We start from the raw sequence: 22,546 nt of genomic DNA, 5'->3' as shown, positions 1-22,546 counted from the left end.
GCTTACTCCTTGGAAGGAAAGTTGTGACCAACCTAGATAGTATATTGAAAAGCAGAGATAGTACTTTGCCAACAGAGTTCCATCTAGTCAAGGCTATAGTTTTTCCAGTGGTCATGTATGGATGTGAGAGTTGGACTGTGAAGAAAGCTGAGCACGGAAGAATTGATGCTTTTAAACTGTGGTGTGGAGAAGACTCTTGAGAGTCCCTTGGACTGCAAGGAGATCCAACCAGTCCATTCTAAAGGAGATCAGTCCTGGGTGTTCATTGGGAGGACTGATGCTATAGCTGAAACTCCAATTCTTTGGCCACCTCATGCGAAGAGTTGACTCATTGGAAAAGACCCTGATGCTGGGAGGGATTGAGGGCAAGAGGAGAAGGGGACGACAGAGGATGAGATGGCTGGATGGCATCACCAACTCGATGGACATGAGTTTGAATGAACTCTGGGAGTTGGTGATGGACAGGGAGGCCTGGCGTGCTATGATTCATGGGGTTGCAAAGAGTCGGACACAACCTAGCGACTGAACTGAACTGATAGAAGTATTTAAGGTCTAAGGAGCTAACTTGCTCTGGAGTGGTTCAAAAAATACTCTTACATTTTAATTTACATGAATATTTATTATTTTAGCTTTACACAAGTGGGATTAAGTACACTGTTCCACAAAGGGGTGTTTTCACCTAACAATGTATGTTGAAAGTCTTTCCATGTAGGGATACATATTCTTATTTTATTCCTTTTAATTGTGTCATTATATTTTATAGACACTGATGACTATTTAAGTAGTTTTGAATTTTAAATATTATAAACAATGTATTATTAATCTTTATTATGCCTGTATTTTATAACTCTGTCCCAATGTTTCTAGATAAATAGTTAGTAGAATTATTAGATCAAATGATACAAGAAATTTAAATCCTGGAAATGGTACCAAGTCACCTTCCAAAAATCTGAATAATTTACCATATTCTTTAACAATGTATGAGATTCCTATTTGCCTTCACCTTCCTCACCACTGAACATTAACTATTTACATTTCATCCAACTTGTGTGTATCATTATTGTTTTAATTTGACTTTTGCAGATTACCGATGAGGTTGAACATTTTTCAATTCATGCATTGGTCATTTGTACTTATTTTCCATAAAGTCTATGTTTTTCACTTGCCCATTTTTTTTCTCTTTTGCCATTTTACTGTTGAATCATAAAGCCTCCTGTATATTATGGTAGATAATCCATTCTGCATTTAAACAAACAAACAAACATAAAAAGGCTTTTTCCACCCTGTGCTTGTCCTGTACCTTTGTTTATGATGTCTATATGAATTTCAAGCTTTGTGTAGTGAATTTTTTCAATCTTTTATTTACGTGTTCTTAATTTGACATCTTGTTTAATAAATTTTTCCTATCCCTAAATTCTAAAAGTATTCTACATTTTCTTCTATTACTTTAAAAAATATATATATCCTAATCAACTAGTAATTTTATATAGTATGAAGTAGCTATTGAAATAAATTTTGTTTCCAAATAAATATTCATTCCTATTTAATTTAATGCTTAATTTTACTTTCCTTACTAAGTTGAAGTTTAATTTTTTTCATATTTTAAATTACTACCTAGGTATTATCTGTTTCTCTTCTCCTTATTATTCAATATCATGTATATATTTCTGAAACAATACCATGCTATTTTACCTCTGTGACATAATAAAGTTTATGTCAGAACAATGTCCCACTTCCACTTCCTGAATTAAACATGTGATGCAATAGTTAAGAACACAGATTGCAGAGCCAGTCCTGATTATAGCACTTTCTGACCACTGGGATGTCAGTTGAACTTTCTGTGTCTCCTATTCCTTATCTCTAAAATTTGCAAAAGAATAGGATTACTACTATCATTATAAGATTGCTAGGAGTATAACATTATTATTCACTGTGATAAATAAATTAGTTGATACAGGTAAAATTATTAGATCAGTATTTATTTTATAATAAATACTCATGAATGCTTCCTATTACTATTACCCCTTACATTTTATTTTAGAAAAATATGATTATTCTTTTGCAATTTTTGCTTCTTATAAATTTCTGTAATTTCAATAAATATTACCATGTATTTATACTTTGTTTAACAGGGCAGTGCACACAAGGTTAATCAGACCTGAAATACTTTTTGTGTAGTTTGGTATTACTGAATAATGGAGCCCTGCCTTCATAAGAAAGTTTATAAATAGAGTCCAATATATCACTCCCTTCACTCTGGACTTTCTATGGTGAAAGCTGCCCACTTCAGCCACTGACAAACAGCTCCCAGGACTCTGAGAATAACAGTTAGAAAATTTCCTCACTGGAAGAATTTTGTTTTTACTACACAACCTCTTAACACATGTATGTTTGTCTCAGTGTGCTGTGACTGAGTTACTGTGTTTTTTATCATCTGCAAGGAGGTTGCTATTTGGTGTACTTCATAAGAAGAGCATCCCTAGACAATATTCCAGAATTGGCAATTTCAGAAGAGAAAGTCATAAATGACCACCATTCCCATCTGTTTCAAGGCTGCATTTTACTAAAAAGGCATAATAGATTAATGTGCACCATATGAAAGAATTTTTGTTTAACCAAATTCAGTAATGCTTGTTTTTAAGGGTTCTCACTTAAACATATGGTTAGGTGAGATGGTATAATTATATCCATATTGCTATGGTAAATATGATAACTGCATTAGTCTTTTGTATAAAACACACTACTGGATTTTGTGGTCCAATCATGCTGTTACTGATTGTATTCTTGATGTAATATTAGTAGCTCCCTAAACTGCAAGTAATCTAATCAATCATATTTTTTTACATTTATGACATCATTTCTATAGAACTAAAAATTCAGTTCACTAGTTACTGTCATAAACACACTGTACTAAGTACAAGGAGTGATAATAGGCTGTATTTGTTCTATTGTTTTACTTTGTTCTACCAAGTGACAGCATGAACTTGCATCTAAAACACAAGTTATTGTACACTGCAGGCCAAAACATAGGCTGGTTCTGGAGTATGAGCTAATAGTGTAGACATGGGATAACAGTGAACGGTTCTCTGGGTTTCACTGAATAAGGCAACTTTGCAGTTCATCTGAGAGAAGCACAGTCCAGCATCATCACAGCAGTGTATCCATCTGTGAGTGTTAGTAGCTCTGAATGAGAGTATTGCAAAGACTGTGTCTAGTTCACCAGTTATTGAACGTTGCACACTGCTTTGCCTGTATGATAATAAAAGGGACCACAGACAGGACTATTGTTTCAGGAGGGTACCAATAGTGGGTATCCTGATGCATTATGTCATCAAAGTATACAACATCACAGAAAAAAATGGATGACTTTCAACAGAGGGCTATTATGTTGAGCCATGCTAGTTACTTTGAGACACTTGTGAAGAAAAGAAGAATACATTTCAATTATTCACCAGAGATAGTCTCCTAGATGCTTTGTAATTACTGGATCAGTCATTATAAATGTGACTCACATAGAATGCATTGTGCAATGCAGAGATTAAATCAATGGTTTTTAGTTGAACAATAAACAGTAACTACAAAAATTGAACTTGGAATCTTTAGAATTCATCAAAATTTTTGAGCAATTTCTCTTCTCTAACCTCAGAAACACATCTGCAATATATATCCCCCATGTGACATACAAGATAAATGAGTCTTAGAATTGAATAGATTTGGGCAATATCACAACTAACAATTTTGGAGCAAAATTCAAATTGGTTTGTCTAATTTCAAAGCCTTTAACCTAACTTGAAATTCAGTTCAGTTCAGTCACTCAGTCGTGTCTGACTCTTTGCAACCCCATGAATTGCAGCACGCCAGGCCTCCCTGTCCATCAGCAACTCCTGGAGTTCACTCAAATTCATGTCCATCGAGTCGGTGATGCCATCCAACCATCTCATCTTCCGTCGTCCCCTTCTTCTCCTGAAATCACGCTTGTCTCATTGTAAGTTCAATTTTCCCTCCAACAAATTCCTCCTTGTTTGTTTGCTTACTTTGAAAATGTATCAAGATACATATCGCAAACTTCAGATGTAAACCTCCAAGTTTAACATAGGTTAATATCTTTGCAGAGTTACTTCAAGTGTTATCTACTGGGCAAATGATTCTACAGCTTTCTTCTTATAACTTGAGAGATACAATGAATTTATCTATGTTTTACTTATCTATTCCATTTTGATGAATATTTAGATATCAAAATTTACCATTTTAAATAAGGCTGTAGGAAATAGCCACCTGCATATCTTCTTGTGCACATACATGAAGTTTTCCTAAGGTATATACCTAAGTGTATTCTCAGTGGTCAGTCCACACAGTCTAGTTAATTATTTTAAATACAACCCTTTTGTACAATGTGAATTTGTCCAATATTATACAACATCAGCGTATAAATAGGCTTATTTATGCATATTTGCCAATACTACATTCTTCTGAAAAAATTGTATTGCCTAACCTATCATTGCTATGTATTGAATGTATTCCCCCCAAAACTCATAAACTGAAATATTAATCCTCAATGTGATGTTACTATTCCCTTTGGGAAGTGATGAGATCATATGGATGGAACCATTATGAATGGGATAGGAGACTTATAAAAGAAATATAAAAAACCTCTCCTTGTTCTCTGCCTGTGAGGTTACAAAGACAAAATAGATGCCTGTGAATCAGGAAGTGAATTTTCATCAGACACCACACCTGCCAGAAGCTTCATCTATGATTTTCCAGCTTCCAGAATTGTGAGAAATAAATGTTGTTGTTTAAGTCACCCAATCTATGGTATTTTTTATTGCAGCCTGAAATAAGACACACAGATACACATTTCTATATATGTATGGCAATTTTCAAAGAATAATAATATCACATGCCTCTTGAGAAACCTGTATGCAGGTCAGGAAGCAACAGTTAGAACTGGACATGGAACAACAGACTAGTTCCAAATAGGAAAAGGAGTACATCAAGGCTGTGTATTGTCACTCTGCTTATTTAACTTATATGCAGAGTACATCATGAGAAATGCTGGGCTGGAGGAAGCACAAGCTGGAATCAAGATTGCTGGGAGAAATATCAATAACCTCAGATATGCAGATGACAGTACCGTTATGGCAGAAAGTGAAGAAGAACTAAAGAGCCTTTTGATGAAAGTGAAAGAGGAGGGTGGAAAAAGTTTGCTTAAAGCTCAACATTCATAAAACTAAGATCATGGCATCTGGTCCCATCACTTCATGACAAATAGATGGGGAAACAGTGGAAACAGTGGCTGACTTTATTTTGGGGGGCTCCAAAATCACTGCAGATGGTGACTGCAGCCATAAAATTAAAAGACACGTGCTCCTTGGAAGAAAAGTTATGACCAACCGAGATATTGGCTGGTCATATCATATTAAAAAGCAGAGACATTACTTTGCCAACAAAAGTCTGTCTAGTCAAGGCTATGGTTTTTCCAGTATTCATGTATGGATGTGAGAGTTGGACTATGAAGAAAGCTGAGCACCAAAGAATTGATGCTTTTGAACCATGCTGTTGGAGAAGACTCTTGAGAGTCCCTTGGACAGCAAGGAGATCTAACCAGTCCATCCTAAAGGAGATCAGTCCTGGGTGTTCATTGGAAGGACTGATGTTGAAGCTGAAAGTCCAATACTTTGGCCACCTGATGCGAAGAGCTGACTCATTGGAAAAGACCCTGATGCTGGGAAAGATTGAGGACAGGAGGAGAAGGGGACAACAGAGGATGAGATGGCTGGATGGCATCACCAACTCAATGGACATGAGTTTGGGTGAACCCCGGGAGCTGGTGATGGACAAAGAGGCCTGGCCTGCTGTCACAAAGTCGGACATGACTGAGCGACTGAACTGAACTGAACTGAACTGAATAAGCACTAACCATGTCCAAGGCAAACCATTCAACATCACAGTAATCCAAGTCTATGCCCCAATCACTAATGGTGAAAAATATGAAGTTGACTAGTTCTATAAAGACCTACAAAAACTTTCAGAATTAACACTAGGAAAAGATGCCCTTTTCACTATAGGGGATTGGAAGCAGAAGTAGGAAGTCAAGAGAAACCTGGAAAACTGGCAAGTTTGTCTTAGGAGTATGAAATGAAGCAGGGCAAAGGCTAACAAAGTTTTGCCAAGATAACATACTCTTCACAGCAAACACCCTTTTCCAACAATACAAGAGACGATGGACATCACCTGATGGTCAACACTGAAATCAGATTTATAATATTATTTGCAGCCAAAGATGGAGAAGCTCTATATAGTCAGCAAAAACAAGACTTGGAACTGACTGCAGTTCAAATCATGAGTTCCTCATTGCAAAATGCAGTCTTAAATTGAAGAAAGTAGAGGAAACCACTAAACCATTCAGGTATGACCTGAATCAAATCTCTTATGAATATACAGTGAAGATGACCAATAGATTCTAGGGACTTGATATGATAGAGTGCCTGAGGAACTATGGACAGAGGTTCATAAGACTGTATAGGAGGTGGTGACCAAAACTATCCCAAAGAAAAAGAAATGCAAGAAGGCAAAGTGGTTGTCTGAGGAGGGCTTACAAATAGCTGGTAAAAGAAGAAAAGCAAAATGCAAAGGAGAAATGGAAAGATATACCCAAACTGAAGGCCTACTGGGTGGCGCTAGTGGTAAAGAACTCAACTACTAATGCAGGAGATTTAAGAGATGTGGGTTCAATTCTTTCAGTGGGGAAAATTCCCTGGAGGAGAGCAGAGCAACCCGCACCAGTATTCTTGCTTGGAGAATCCCATGGATAGCAAAGCCTGGCTGGCTACCGTCCATAGTGTTGTAAAGAGTCAGACACAACAGAAGTGACTTAGCACGCAGCACACACATATCCAGCTGAATGCAGAGTTCCAGAGAATACCAAGGAGAGATACGAAAGCCTCCTTATGTAAACAACACAAAGAAATAGAGGAAAATCAGTAGGATGAGAAAGACTAAAGATCTCTTCAAAAAAACTGGAGATACCCAAGGGTATGTTTCATGCAAAGATGGGCACAATAAAGAATAGAAATGGTATGGACCTAACAAAAGCAGAAGAGATTAAGAAGAGGTGGCAAGAATACATAGAAGAACTATATAAAAAAGGTCTTAATGACCCAGATAACTACAATGGTGTGGTCACTCACCTAGAGCAGACATCCTGGAGTGTAAAGTCAAGTGGGCCTTAGGAAGCATTACTACAAACAAAGCTAGTGGAAGTGATGTAATTCTAGCTGAGATATTTAAAATCCTAAAAGCTATTTTTTTAAGAGAAGTTATTTTAAAACAGCTGTGTAAAATCCTTAAAGGATTTATTTTTGTATACGGTATTAGAAAATGTTCTAGTTTCATTCTTTTACATGTAACAGTCTAGTTTTCCCAGCACCACTTGTTGAAGAGGATGGCTTTTCCTCCATCTTATATTCTTGCCTCTTTTGTCAAAGATAAGGTGCCTATAGTGCTTGGATTTATCTCTGCACTTTCTATCTTGTTCCAGTGGTCTATATTTCTATTTTTGTGCCAATACAATACTTTCTTAATGACTGTAGCTTTGTAGTATAGTCTGAAGTAGGGAGGTTGATTCCTTCAGCTCCATTCTTCTTTTTCAAGATTGCTTTGGCTATTCAGGGCCAGAAACTATACATCTCTTAGAAGGAAATATAGGCAGTGTACTCTTTGTCATGATCAGCAAGATCCTGTCTGACTCACCTCCTAGAGTAATGGAAATAAAAACAAAAGTAAAAACAAAAGGACTTAATTAAACTTAAAAGCTTTTGCAAAGAAAAGAAACAGTAAATAAGATTAAAAGACAACCTTCAGAATGGGAGAAAATAATTACAAATGAAACAACTGACAAAGGATTAATCTTCAAAATATATAAGCAACTCATGCAACTCAATAGCAGACAAACAGACAACCCTCCCAAAAAGTGGCAGAAGATCAGAAGACCTAAACAGACATTTCTCCAAAGAAGACATACAAATGGCCAACAACACATGAAAAAATGCTCAACGTTGCTTATTATTAGAGAAATGCAAATCAAAACTATAATAAGGTATATAGTTTTGACCTCACACCAGTCAAAATGGCCATGATTTACATATCTACAAAAAATAAGTGCTGGAAAGGATGTGAAGAGGGAACCCTCTCGCACTGTTGGTGAGAATGTAAACTGATATAGCCACTATGGAGAACAGTATGGAAATTTCTTTAAAAAACTAGGAATAAAACTACCTTATGACCCAACAGTCTCACAACTGGGCATATATCCTAAAAACATAATTGAAAGAGACACATGTACCCCAGTGTTTATTGCAGTACTTTTTGCGATAGCTAGGACATGGAAGCAACCATAGATGTCCATTGACAGATGAATGGATACAGAAATTGTGGTACATACATACAATGGAATGTTAGTTAGTTAGTTAGTTCAGTCATTCAGTCATGTCTGACTCTTTGTGACCCCATGAATCACAGCATGCCAGGTCTCCCTGTCCATCACCAACTCCTGGAATCCACTCAGACTCATGTCCATCAAGTCAGTGATGCCATCCAGCCATCTCATCCTCTGTCGTCCCCTTCTCCCAGCATCAGAGTCTTTGCATTAGGTAGCCAAAGTATTGGAGTTTCAGTTTTAGCATCATTCCTTTCAAAGAAATCCCAGGGCTCATCTCCTTCAGAATGGACTGGTTGGATCTCCTTGCAGTCCAAGGGACTCTCAAGAGTCTTCTCCAACACCACACTTCAAAAGCATCAATTCTTCTGTGCTCAGCTTTCTTCACAGTCCAACTCTTACATCCATACATGACCACTGGAAAAACCATAGCCTTGACTAGACGGACCTTTGTTGGCAAAGTAATGTCTCTGCTTTTGAATACGCTATCTAGGTTGGTCATAACTTTTCTTCCAAGGAGTAAGCGTCTTTTAATTTCATGGCTGCAGTCACCATCTGCAGTGATTTGGAGCCCAAAAAATTAAAGTCTGACACTGTTTCCACTGTTTCCCCATCTATTTCCCATGAAGTGATGGGACCAGATGCCATGATCTTTACCCAGCTATAAAAAAAAGAACACATTTGATTCAGTACTAATGAGGTGGATGAAACTAGAGCCTATTTTATGCAGAGAAAAATGTCAGAAATAGAAAGACAAATATTGTATATTAACACAGGCATATGAAATCTAGAAAGATGGTACTGATGAACTTATTTGCAGGGCAGCGACAGAGATACAGACATAGAGAACAGACTTGTGGACACATTAGGGGAAGGAGAGGGTGGGATGAATTGAGAGAATAGCATGGAAACACATATATTACCACATGTAAATAGATTATAAGTGGACTTTGCTGTGTGACACATGGAGCTTAACTCAGTGCTCTGTGACAACCTAGAAGGGTGGGATATGGAGGAAGATAAGAGAGGGGTTCAGGAGAGGGGGCATACCTGTGGCTGACCCAACACAATATTTCAAAGCAATTATCCTCAAAAAAAAAAACAAAGAAAAAGAAAAGAAAAGAAAATATATACTAAAAGGGCTTAGCAGGTGGTTCAGTGGTAAAGAATCTACCTGCCAAGCAGGAGACACAGGTTTATTCCCTGGGTTTGGCAGATCCCCTGGAGAAGGAAATCAAAACCCACTCCAGTATTCTTGCCTGGGAAATCACATGGACAGAGGAGCCTCGTGGGCTATGGTCCATGGGGTCACAAAGAGTAGGACTCAACTTAGCAACTAAACAACAATAACGACTCGATATGCCAGCAAATTTGGAAAACTCAGCAGTGGTCACAGGACTAGAAAAGGTCAGTTTTAATTTTAGTCCGAAAGAAAGACAATGCCAATGAATGTTCAAACTACCATACAATTGTGCCCATTTCACATGCTAGCAATGTGAAATTCCCAATGTTCAAAATCCTTCAAGCTAGGTTTCAACAGTACATGAACCAAGAACTTCCAGATAGACAAACTGGATTTAGAAAAGGCAGGAACCAGAGATCAAATTGCCAACATCCATTGGATCATAGGAAAGGCAAGGGAATTCCAAAAAAATAATCTACTTCTGCTTCATTGACTACCTAAAGTCTTTGATGGTGTTGCTGCTTCTAAGTCGCTTCAGTCATGTCCGACTCTGTGCGACTCCATAGATGGCAGCCCACCAGGCTCCCCCGTCCCTGGGATTCTCCAGGCAAGAACACTGGAGTGGGTTGCCATTTCCTTCTCCAATGCATGAAAGTGAAAAGTGAAAGTGAAGTCGCTCAGTTGTGTCCGACTCTTAGCGACCCATGGACTGTAGCCCACCAGGCTCCTCCATCCATGGGATTTTCCAGGCAAGAGTACTGGACTGGGGTGCCATTGCCTTCTCCCTTTGATGGTATAGATCACAACAAATTATAGAAAATTCTTAAAGAGATGTGAATACCAGACTCCCTTACCTGTCTCCTGGAAACCTGTATGCAGGCCAATATACAACAGTTAGAACTGGACATGGAACAACTGGCTGCTTCAAAATTGGGGAAGGAGTATGACACTACTCTGTATTGTCACCCTACTTATTTAACTTATATGCAGAGTATATCAAGTGGAAAGCCAGGCTGGATGAATCACAAGCTGGAATCAAGATTGCTGGGAGAAATACCAACAACTTCAGATTTACAGTCGATACCTTGCTAATTACATAAAGCTAAGGGGAACTAAAGAGCCTCTTGATGAGGGTGAAAGGGGAGAGTGATAAAGCTGGCTTAAAATTCAAATTTCAAATAAACTAAGATTATGGCATCCTATCCCATCACTTCATGGAAAATAGATGGGGAAAAAGGGGAAACTGGCAGATATTATTTTCTTGGGCTCCAAAATCCCTGCAGGTGGTGACTGCAGCCACAAAATTAAAAGACACTTGCTCCTTGGAAGAAATCCTCTCCATAGGGATTCTCCAGGCAAGAATACTAGATTGGGGTTGCCATGCCCTCCTCCAGGGGATCTCCACAATCCAGGGATAGGGCCCAGGTCTCCTGCATTGCAGGTGGATTCTTTACCATCTGAGCCACCATGGAAGCCTGTGCAAACCTAGATAGCATATTAAAGAAAAGATGCATCACTTTGCCGACAAAGGTCTATGTAGTCAAAGCTCTGGTTTTCCTATGGATATGAGAGTTGGACCATAAAGAAGGCACTGAAGAACAGATGCTTTCAAATTGTGGTGCTGGGGAAGACTCTTGAGAGTCCCTTCAACAGCAAGGAGATCAAACCAGTCAATCATAAAGGAAATCAATCCTGAATACCCACTGGAAGGACTGATGCTGAAGTTGAAGCTCCAGTACTTTGGCCGCTGATGTGAAGAGCCGACTCATTTGTAAATACCCTGATGCTGGGAAAGACTGAGGGCAGGAGGAGAAGGAGGCAAAAGAGGATGATATGGTTGGATGGCATCACCGACTCAATGGATATGAGTTTGAGCAAACTTCAGGAGATAGTGAAGTACAGAGAAGTCTGGCTTGCTGCTGTTCGTGGGTTAGCAAAGAGTTAGACGTGATACAGTGACAAAGCAACAACTAACCATCAAGATTAAAAGATATAACATTATTGGCCCCTTAGAAGTTGTATGTCTCTGCCAAATCACATCACTTTCATCCTCTAGAATGACTTCTGTGTTCATCATTCTCTTTTCTACATAGATTTACCATATGGGTATGAAGGTTTGGTTTTGAAAATATGGGTAGCAACCACACATCTAGTAATATAAGGAAAAGAGACATTGTCAGTATTAGAAAAAGGCTTTCAGGAGAAGCTCCACTGATAGGATTTTGGAGTCCCTGAGAGCATATGAGAGCCCCTCCTTGGGAAGTCAGTGGGTAAGGCCACTAACACCAGCCTGTACTACCCAATTTGATCAGAACTTTGGCCTACAACTAGAAATGCTTAAATACTATTCAAAAACTTTAAAACAAAGGTAGACTTCTATTGATAATTGATATTCTCTAGCAATCATTAATTGATGTTATATCATTAAAATTTAATAGAACAATAGAAAAATTTTCCAAAGTTCTGCAGACGTTATATGCTATAGGATCCCAGAACAATTTTTCCTGACATCTCTTCTTATTCTGATTAATATTATTTTTGTGCCTCATTACTCTTCTAGAGCCTGAATGAATATGAAATTTATTACTCAGTTTTACTATATTGCTTTTAAGTAAAAAAATCTCAAAGGGAAAAATTATACTTACTTGCTAATCAGTTTACATGACAGAATATAAACATATGCTTATTTAAAATAATATTTTTGACCCATAATAAAATTTTTGGTAATACTCTAAGTAAAATAAGAATTTCATCTTTTAAAGAGCTTCAAACCAGAAGATTATTAAATTTTTAAAAATTCAGACTTTAAAAAATTATAAAATAGAATGATAGTTTAGATGTGGAGAAATCAGGCATACTCATAAACTGATATTTGGAATTAGAGCCTCCCTAGAGTAAATTAAAATATAGTAATTCTTGCAGTGGGATGAATGCCATGACTCATTGACAATAGTATGATTTTGATTTATTATTAAGCACTATATACAAAATGGTCATATGATCTAGTTTTTAAAATATTTGAGTGTGTGCATGCTAAGTCGTTTCAGCCATGTCCAACTCTTTGTGACCCTATGGACTATAGCCTGCCAGGCTCCTTTTTCTGTGGGTTTCTCCAGGCAAGAATACTAGAGTGGTTTGCTATTTCATTCTCCAGGGGGATCTTCCCAGGGATTGAACCCACATCTCTTATGGCTCCTGCATTGACAGGCAGATTCTTTACCACTAGCACCACCTGTGAATTGTGTATATGTATGTGTGTGTATGTATACAAGCAGGTTTGTGTGTACATGAACAGAAATAACATAGCTATCTGATCATTCTGAACAATGGAATCAATGGTGATTTTATTTTCTCCTCTTTATTAATCTGCACTTGAAGTAATTTTGTTATAACAAAAATTATTTTTATATAAACTATCATTCTCATTATATGGCAGTTAAATAGCATCATTATTACAGATATGATTGCCTCTCTGAAAAGCAAAAGTCTTGGAACTTATAACAGAATTCAGTATATGGCTAGCTATAAATGAAGTATATCTTTTTAAATAGCCAATAAAAAACAAACATAATATCAAAATCTGGTAGTCCACTGCTCTCAATGAATTTGTGAACTCTTTGATATGTCAAAATAAATCAATTTGTACTTAAAATAACAAGATTTGATTCCATTGTTGACAACTAAAATTTTTATCTAAATCTAAAATTACTGACAAATTTAACAGGGCAATATCAGATAAATAGATAAACAGAACTTCTATGCACATATCAACATTGGGTATTCCCTGCATCATGGCTTTTGGGGTGATTTTCACATCACTGATTTTTTTTCAATTTTATTATACTAGTAACATGCATTTCTTGCAAAGAAACTATGCAATATAAAAATAGAAGTTATTCGTTTATTCATCTGAGATTTTCTTAACTATGACTATCAGTTCAGTTTAGTACAGTCGCTCAGTCGTGTCTGACTCTTTGCAACCCCATGAATTGCAGGACACCAGGCCTCCCTGTCCATCACCAACTCCTGGAGTTCACTCAGACTCACGTCCATCGAGTCAGTGATGCCATCCAGCCATCTCATCCTCTGTCGTCCCCTTCTCCTCCTGCCCCCAATCCCTCCCAGCATCAGAGTCTTTTCCAATGAGTCAACTCTTTGCATGAGGTGGCCAGAGTACTGGAGTTTCAGCTTCAGCATCATTCCTTCCAAAGAAATCCCAGGGCTAATCTCCTTCAGAATGGACTGGTTGGATCTCCTTGTAGTCCAAGGGACTCTCAAGAGTCTTCTCCAATACCACACTTCAAAAGCATCAATTCTTCAGCAATCAGCTTTCTTCACAGTCCAACTCTCACATCCATACATGACCACTGGAAAAACCATAGCCTTGACTAGATGGACCTTTGTTGGCAAAGTAATGTCTCTGCTTTTGAATATGCTATCTAGGTTGGTCATAACTTTCCTTCCAAGGAGTAAGTGTCTTTTAATTTCATGGCTGCAGTCACAATCCGCAGTGATTTTGGAGCCCCCAAAATACAAAGTCTGACAGAGTTTCCACTGTTTCCCCATCTATTTCCCATGAAGTGATGGGACCAGATGCCATGATCTTGGTTTTCTGAATGTTGAGCTTTAAGCCAACTTTTTCACTCTCCACTTTCACTATGACTATAATTAAGTAGTAAATATACCATAAATAAAATGATGTCTGTGGGAGATAGCTAGTTGTCCACCGCAAAAACAGACACATAAGAAAATAATCCATATCTATTGCACATCTTCTGGGGGACACAGCTAGACTGCAATTCTCAGTCTCCCTTGCAGTTGGGTGTGGACACAGGATCATTTTAATGAATAGATGATAAGGAAAAGTGATGTGTACCACTTCCAAGACTGGCCCATAAACACATCCCAGGAACAAATCTCTCCACCCTTCACTTCTGGCTGATGGTCATGCCCCTGTTTACCTCGGAATCCACATATTAAAAATGGTAGAGTAGCCATCAGTCTACCCTGGAGGTCAGCATAGAGAACAGCCTTCAATATGAATAATAGCCCAGGATCATTAGATAAGAAATAAACTTTTTTTAAGGCCCTAAAATTTTGGTGCTTATTCAGCCAGCCTACTGATCATTACTGCAGTCTCTATCTCTCCCCACATCTACCTTTCCCGCTTGCCTTTACCTGCATCTACTTTACCTTTCCCTTTTCATCCTTTCACATTGGGATTACTTGTAGTGTTACTCTCTGACTTTTTTACTTTTCCAAAAAATGATCTGCCTTTCGTGCCTGGAGACTTACAAAAAGTCTCATCTGTAATGTTGCTAAGAGAATTTACCCAAAATTTAGAGATATGTTGCCATTTCCCCCAAAGCTGATGAATAATTTTTTATATTCTTATTTTTATATGGACATTGCTATTGGTTAATGAAAGAAGACTAAATGCCTGTCCTTCTATTGACATATTGCACTAAAACTTTGATTTGGAATGTTTTTTTTTTCTTCTTTTTATTATTATTCTTTAATTTTTCTGTAATAAACATGAATTACTTATGCAATTTTTTAATGAGAAAGGGAGGAAAGTTTTGTTAAAGTAGATATTTATCCCACTGTTCATGCACAGTATTGAATTCAATTAAATTCAAGTTCAGGTATAGACAAAAATTTCTGGCATTCTCAGTCTGGCTTTCATTTCTCATCAAAATCTTCTGCATGGGCCTGTCACAGCCATAAACATTGCCCAGACAGCGTGCATGCACTGGTCGAGACAGTGTGCTCTGTCTAGTTTTCATCTTTAATTCTCTAACTTTGTCCAGAATTAGAAACTGAAAAGCCTTGCCCTCCTTCAAAATCTCTCATATGGAACTGTTCAAATAATATTCTTGTCCATGGAAGCCAAACTCCCAACTCTGATTTTCCAAAGTCCCTAGATTGTTCAACATCTATCTCTACTGTTGCCTGCTCTAGGGAGTTTCCATGATTCCCCAAACAGATGTACTTAATGTCTCCACACAATTTTACTTAATACTCGAATATGGTGTTTTCCAGACCAGGCCTTTTAATCAAAGGAATCCTATCCTCTCTGTGCTCCTCAAACTGTGAGCTCCTCGAGATTAGAGACTGTCTCATTTGTCTTTTTATCCTCTATACCTCCTATCACTGTTCAGTTCAGTTGCTCAGTTGTGTCCAACTACTTGTGACCACATGGACCACAGCACATCACTGTGGACATCACTGTCCATTACTAGCTACTAGAGTTTACTCAAATTCATCTCCATTGAGTCGGTGATGCCATCCAACCATCTCATCCTCTGTTGTACCCTTCTCCTCCCGCCTTCAATCTTACCCAGCATCAGGGTCTTTTCCAGTGAGTCAACTCTTCACATCAGGTGGCCAAAGTATTGGAGCTTCAGCTTCAACATCAGTCCTTCCAATGAACACTCAGGACTGATCTCCTTTTGGATAGACTGGTTGGATCTCCTTGCAGTCCAAGGGACTCTCAAGAGTCTTCTCCAATACCACAGTTCAAAAGCATCAATTCTTCGGTGCTCAGCTTTCTTTTTAGTCCAACTCTCATATCCATACATAACTATTGGAAAACCCATAGCCTTGATGAGATGGAGCTGGGTTGTGAAGATTTTTGTACAGTTCTTTTGTGTATTCTTGCCACCTTTCCTTAATATCTATCTTAATATCTTCTGCTTCTGTTAGGTCCATACCATTTCTGTCCTTTATTGAGCCCAAAGGAGGTTTGATCATTGCAATTAATTTCCTTGAATTAAATTGGGCAAATATCCAACATTAATCAATATTTTGGCTTCTTAACCATCCCTGAAATCCTGTGTCTATGACATTTCAGGTGATAGTATTACTGCCTTTCAAGGAAAAGATTCAGTGAGAATGGGCAAGAAGTACAGAAGTCCTTGATAGAATAAATGGAAAAAACTCATTTCTGAAATCACTAATAGGAATATCTTTAGGAAAAAAAATCTTGAACAGTAGTTTTGGTGGCATATAATCTGGAATTTTTAGATTTAGCTATACATCAATTAGGGCTTCCAGGTGGCTCAGTGGTAAAGAATCGTCCTGCCAAGCAGGAGATGTGGGTTCAACCACTGGGTTGGGACGATCTCCTGGAGAAGGAAATAGCAAGCCACTTCAGTATTCTTGCCTGGAGAATCCCATGGAAGGAGGAGCCTGGTGGGCTATAGTCCATGGGTTCAAAAGACTTGGACACGACTGAGAGACTAACACTTTCATTTTTACAGAGGTAAAGAACCCACCTGCCAGTGCAGGAGACATAAGAGATGCTGGTTGGATCCCTGGGTCAGAATATTCCCTGGAGAAAAGCATGGCCACATACTCCAGTATTCTTGCCTGGAGAATCCCATGGACAGAGGAGCCTGGTGGGCTACAATCCATGGGGTCTTCACAAAGGTCGGACATGATTTAGTGACTGAACAACAATAGCACATCTATTTGCGAGACCAATAAGGAGCCTAAAAGTAGTTTTTCAGACATTATGTCATTGGGAAATATATTCCAAGCTTCAAACACCTGGCTGAAACTGTTTTTTTTTTTTTTAAATAAATTACTTCCTTAGTAACAAATTATGATAGTAAAAAACATCTGGCACTGTCAATAGCACAATCTATGATCAGTCCTAAGAAGTGTATCCTCTGCAGTTCTCTCAATTTACTTGATACACTGAGCTATATACAGTGATAGATCTCTCTGAAATGCTATGATCCATCTTGAGTAGAAGGCTTTGTAGTGTTGTCAGACATAAGAGTGATGTGTATTCCACAAATATTTGTCATATCATAGAAAGCTTAAACTTTGGGAGGAAGTATATATAACTGTTCTTGTTCTAGTTAGTTTCACTGAGTTACTGTGTTTTGTTTTATATTTCAAGAGCACCTATAACTAAAAAGTCAGCACATCATTAAAATAGTCGTGAAAATCCAGTATAGTTAATAATCTGGACTTTGTTGGTCTATAAGTTCCACCATAGGGTTTTTTTTTTTTTTTTAAAGTAGAGCAAAGGGTTTACAATGTATTTTTATTATTTATCACTAACTTTCACTTCAACAGAAGGTATTTCTATATTTCACAAATTTAGAAGGATTTTTTGTTTTCAAAAATTGCAATTAAATGTGTTACATATATACAGGGGAAAAATATTCATCCAGGAAAAGAAATGAAGTTCTGATATATGCTACAACCTGAATGAAATTTGAAAACATTATGCTGAATGAAATAAATCAGGCAAAGGACAAACATTGCATGATTCCACTTACATGAAATATCTAGAAGAGGCAATTTAGTACAAGCACAAAGAAGATTAGAGGAGACCGAGAGCTGGGGATTGAAAGGGAAGGGAGTTAGTGACTGCTTAATGGTTACAGAATTTCTATCTGAGTTGACCAAAAAATTTTGAAATAAATAGTGGTGATGGTTTTACAACTATTTCTTTAGTTTCTTTTTTTCCCATTGATCCCAAAGCTTCATTTAATATAATCAAATCTTTAAGTTTTATTTTAATAGATTCTAAGAACAAGAATTTAATAAGTGGAACCACCACTTGGTTCGATGTCACTGAAATTTTCCCAATCAAAAAAAATAAAACTGGTTTCAGTCACTATATTTAATTCCCCTGGAAGAAAGTGAAAGTGAAGCCGCTCAGTCGTGTCCGACTCTTTGTGACTACATGGACTGTAGCCTATGAGGCTCCTCCATCCATGGAATTTTCCAGGCAAGAGTACTGGAGTGGGTTGCCATTTCCTTCTCCAGGGAATCTTCCCGACCCAGGGATCAAAGCAGAGGCTTTACCCTCTAAGTCACCAGGGAAGTCTTTAATTCCTCTATTCCACCAGAAAAAAATCTACAAATTCATTTAAAAGCTTCTGCCATTCTGCATGATGGACAGATTAGTTCACTTCATACATCAACTCCTCTATTACTTGAAGATTGAAAAATGAAATAAATATTTCATCCTTTGGATATAAATTGTGTGTTGATTTCAGTGAGATAAGTGATGTGATTCAGCAGATGTCTGGTACAATCTCTCTTTAATCTTTTTTTTCCCCTTTGTTTGTCATAGGCCTGGCTTTGTTGTGGAAGAATTGTATTTGCCCATGTTGTACTGTTAGTTCCAACTAAGTAGAGAGTTCATGCATTTTCAGTACCTTCATCTATTCTTTTGACTTGTCCCCCTTAATGTTAGCATTTCTCACATCCACCTGTACCAATAGCACTCCTTTGAAGAGTTAGGTAGAAAAAGGGATGAAAACTTTAAAGATATAAAGCAACACAAAAATTGACAAAAATACTTGACTTTAGAAAGGGTGGGACATTTTTTTTATTTTATCTCTACAAGAATGGTTTTAAATTTACAAAAATTTTAGAAAATAGTGCATATTTCTAATACATAACACTCAGTTTTTCCTATTATTAACACATTTCATTAGTATGGTATATTTGTTATCATTAAAGAATCAATATTGATACTCCACTATTAACTAAAGTCTTGCTTATTTACATTTAAAATTTTTACTTAATATCCCTTTTCTGTTTCAGGATCATATCCATGATACCACATTACATTTGGTTGTCATGCTTCCTTAGGTTCTTTTTGGCTATTATAACACTTTATCAGACTTTTCCTGTTTTTAGTGATGCTGACTATTTCGAGAAGTTCTGATCAGGTAATTTGTAAGATGGCTCTCTGTTGCATTTTATGTTTTTCTCATGATTAGATTTGAGTTACAGGTTTAGGGTAGGAAGATCACAGATATAGAGTGACATTTTCATCACATCAGATCAAGAGTACTAGCAATCCACATGATTTATCATTGTTGCTGTTGACCTTGAGCTCTTGCTGAGGTAGTGATTGTCAAATTTCTCCACTATAAAGTTACTGTATTTTCCCCCTTTTCATGCTATACTCTTTGGAAGAAAATAAAAATCACAAACTGCACTTAAGAGATGAGGAGTTATGCTTTCTCTGCCTGAGAGCAGAGCATAAACATAAATTATTTGGAATTCTCCTAGATGGGAGATTTGTTTCTTCTTCTCATATATTAAGTTACCCAAATATTTATTTATATCAGTATATATTCATAGAAATTTATTTTATACTTTATTTTATTGCTCAAATCATTCCAGAATCGGCCATTAGAAGCTCTTTTGGTTCAGTTCAGTTCAGTCGCTCAGTTGTGTCTGACTCTTTGCCACCCCACAAACTGCAGCATGCCAGGCCTCCCTGTCTAGCACCAACTCCCGGAGTTTACCCAAACTCATCCATTCAGTCGGTGATGCCATCCAACCATCTCATCCTTTGTCATCCCCTTCTCCTCCTGCCTTCAATCTTTCCCAGCATCAGCGTCTTTTCAAATGAGTCAGTTCTTCGAATCAGGTGGCCAAAGTTTGGAGTTTCAGCTTCAGTATCAGTCTTTCCAATGAACATTCAGGACTGATCTCCTTTAGAAGCTCTTTTGGTTAGCTTCTGTGTATTTTTTTTTTAATTTTTTTACCACATTCTTACTTTCTGGTACCTCAAGATACTATAGGCTCATCTTGCATATTTCCTGCCCCAATCCTAGAAGCTGATATTACCCTGGGAAGCCCTGGTTCCTGTCATTGGAAACATTATTAAGAAACCAAGATCTGGGCACTAGGTTACTTGTTACTACAGAAGAGTCATTTCTTTTGGACTCTTTCAGCTGCTAGAGCAAAGAAATTCACGTGGTGCACGCTAACATGTGTGTGTAAACCATAGCAGATCTCCTTTCTTTGTGTATTTTCCTATTTGCTAAGATTTATTTTTAATCCCAAATTCAATACTCATTGCACTTTCACAGTCATTTATAGATGTCACAGGACAGTAAAAAGCTTGAGTCACATGCATATCCCAGCTGAGGTCAAACAAGGACACTCTGGCTCCTTGTTTCAGCTCTCAATATGTAAGAAAAAGTCCTTCTTATGGTCTATTTATGCAATGCTTTCACATTTTTCTTCTCTACTTAGAGATTGCACTGTTTAATCTGATCCTCAAGTGTCACGCTAAAGTGATTTCTAGTGTTCCTAAATCCAAGAAGTTTGTCATGTCCCTTATGATGAAAACACTACTGTTAGATAAGCTTCATTCAGGCATGAATTATACTGTTGCTGGCTGTGAGTTCAACACTAAAGAATCAACAGTATATATTAAATAAGATGTCTTTAAACAGAATCACACATAAAACAGGTTATGTATTGATGACTTCAGAAAAATGTTGTGACCAGAGGCTTATACGAATCTCACCCTATATTTCCTTTAAGGGGGATGGTTCAGCATTTGCTAATTCAAAGTTCAGAGTAACTTTATAGAACATAACTGTCATGTCAAACAAGAATCAACTTTACCTAAAATATTTTTATGTCACCATGTGTATCTACATTAAACTAAACATGAGTTTTTAGTGATGGCTTCAAATCTAAACCATCACTGCATGGATCATTCTAGCCTCCTCCCTTCAATTATTTTAAACTCCAATTCCAAAATAAGCAATTACCCTCCTCCATTCATTTGCTTAATTGTTCTGTTTCATTATACATGTATGACCATATGAGGATTGTTAATTCATACCTCTAGAGGAAATAACTTTAACAGCTTTATCAGTACAGTGCTTTCTTTTACCTTCAGTCTTATAGACACAGTTCATTTCCAAAATTATCTCAGATAGAATCGTTTCACAACAGCTCCTTCAGGGATGCTATTTCATACATTTGTAATACAGTTAGAATCTTTTGTTACAGTCTGAATTCTGTCCTCAGAACCTTGACCTCCTAAATAATATTTTTTCATTAAGGTTTATTCTTTGGCTGTAAAGTTCTACATGCTTGACACATGCATAATGTCGTGTATCTAACATTATAGTATCATACAGAATAGTTTCACTATCTTCAAATTTTCCTGTACTTTGATTATTCAGTCCTTTTCTACTCCCAAGCCCCAGCAACTACTGATCTTTTTATTGTCTCTATAGTTTGTCATTTTCAGAATGTCATATAATTGTAATCATTGTTCTTCAGTCTGAGCCAAATGATTTAAGTTTCTTCCATGTCTTTTCTTCACGTGATAACTCATATATTTTTATCATTCAATACTAATGCATTGTATAGATGTGCTGTGGTCTGTTTATCCACTCACCTTACAGGTTTTTTACATAAATGTAACTTTTTAATCATTGGGAAAATACCTAGATTTTTAATCATTGGGAAAATACTTATAGGTAAGCTGATTATATGGTAAGACTATGCTTCCTCTTTTATTTCTTAATTTTTCTTTCTCCATTAGCCAACTAAAATATGGCATTGTGGGATATCTGTCTCAGGTAAATTCTCTTTCATGGGAATTAAGACTTAATTGGCTTTACTGACTATGTCTAAGGTTAAAGAACTTTTGAAAAAAATTTAAATTAGAGATATTTTATAAAATATGATTGACAAAGTTCATCCTTCTTCTATTTTTCCCGTGAAAAGGCTACCAAAATGAATACAAAGAGAAAAGAATATCTACCAGGCAAATAGGAAAATGATACAATTAAAAAAAAATAGTTTCTCTGAAAGTTGTTTGCTACACAACATATGGTTTGGACCAAACTAACAAAGTATATCAAGAGATGATACATATTTATCAAGGTCTTTAACAAGTACAGATTTACCTTGATTCAAATAGCAGACACCTACCTGGGAGACTCAAATAAAGATACATTTTTGGAATAAGTTAGAATGTTAAGAGAAGGGGAAAACAAAAAAATACCTGAGTGGGCCATTTTCACTATATAGAGGAAAGCATGTTTAAATGAATATACCTAAAAAGGAAACAAAAAAGTGAAAATGATGAGAAAGAGATAGTTGATATGGGAAAATCAATAGGAGATGTAAAA

The sequence above is a fragment of the Bos javanicus genome, chromosome 9 (genome assembly GCF_032452875.1).
Source record: "Bos javanicus breed banteng chromosome 9, ARS-OSU_banteng_1.0, whole genome shotgun sequence".
Classification (NCBI taxonomy): domain Eukaryota; kingdom Metazoa; phylum Chordata; class Mammalia; order Artiodactyla; family Bovidae; genus Bos; species Bos javanicus.
Note: the sequence above shows the minus strand (reverse complement) of the source record.